Here is a 1,328-nt window from a genome sequence, read left to right on the forward strand (position 1 = left end):
AGCTCCACGCTGGGGCCAGGAAGGAGACAGGACACAAGCAGGAGGGGTTTGAGTTTATAAAAATAACCGTGAGGGTTTATTACAAGAAAAAAAGAAAAACACCAAGGATTTACAGAAAGAGACAGGTGACATCTTGGGGACTTTGGTGGTGGCCATCAGCCCAGCTGGACCTTCTCCAGATCCACAAAGAAAGGGGGGACAAGAGATGCTGGGACCAGGGCCACCTGCCTGGCACCTGCCCTGCTGCTCAGGGGCCAGGCTGCAGATTTCAGCTCCAGGGGTTCCTCAGCTCCCCTCCCCACACCATCATCATCTTCAAGGTAGCTTCTTCCTCCCATCAAACTCCAGCTCCCAAAGGCTGCTGCTGTTAATGGCCCAGCCCTTCGGAGGAGGCCCATACACCCTTCCCAACATGGTCTGTATCAAACCTCGGGACTAATTAAACCCAATTAGCCCAGCCCAGAGCATCACTGACTGTGGAGGGAAGGGCTCCTGGGCACCAGGACATCTCCAGCCCCAGGTGCTTCCTTGTCCACCAGCCCCAGCAGGTCCCGGGCCGTGGCCGGGGGGTGGTGACATGGTGACAGGTCTGGCTGGGTGTGACACCTCCCCAGGACTTTGGGAAAGGGCTGAGAGTGGAGCTGGGGTTCAGGCACCTGCCTGGGGGAGCTCCCGGGGGACTGCACAGGGAAGGAAGGACAGATGAGGCCTCAGATTCCCCAGGGGAGGAGCTGGTGCCCAGCCGTGGCCAAGGCCAGGCTCTGAGCACCCTGCTCTGCTGGGAGGGTCCCTGCCCCTGGCTCTCCAGATGAGCTTTCAGGTCCCTGCCAGCCCCACCCGGGCTGTGCCTCCCCATGGTCCTGCTCCAGCCCCTCCCCTCCAGAAGGACCAGGCCATGCTGAGCAGGACACACCTGAATCCTGCTCCATGCTGCAGGAGCCCCCACGTGTTCTGCAGGCAGCACGCAGCAGAGGGACCTCCCATGAGAAGACCACTCTTCCCCCCATTTTACAGCCATTCCAGGGGTTGCAGGCCCACAGCTCCCTGGCTTTAGGCAGCTCCTTGCCCTGTGCTGCGTGGGCAGGACGGGCTGGGCAGAGCCAGCCCATGGAGCACATCCTGCCCTCTGCACTGCCCTCCCTCCTCAGGGCACAGAGCCTCAGCTGCAGCAGGGGCAGAGTCACAAACCAGGGTGTGGTGGAGTGGGAAGGGACCTTCAGAAGTCACCTGGTCCCACCCCCTGCAGGGAGCAGGGACATCCCCAGCCAGAGCAGGTTGCTCAGAGCCCCGGCTCCTGCTCTCCCTCGGGGGATTGATCCTCATCCTCC

This window comes from Merops nubicus, unplaced genomic scaffold (genome assembly GCF_000691845.1).
Source record: "Merops nubicus isolate BGI_N331 unplaced genomic scaffold, ASM69184v1 scaffold25511, whole genome shotgun sequence".
Lineage (NCBI taxonomy): Eukaryota > Metazoa > Chordata > Aves > Coraciiformes > Meropidae > Merops > Merops nubicus.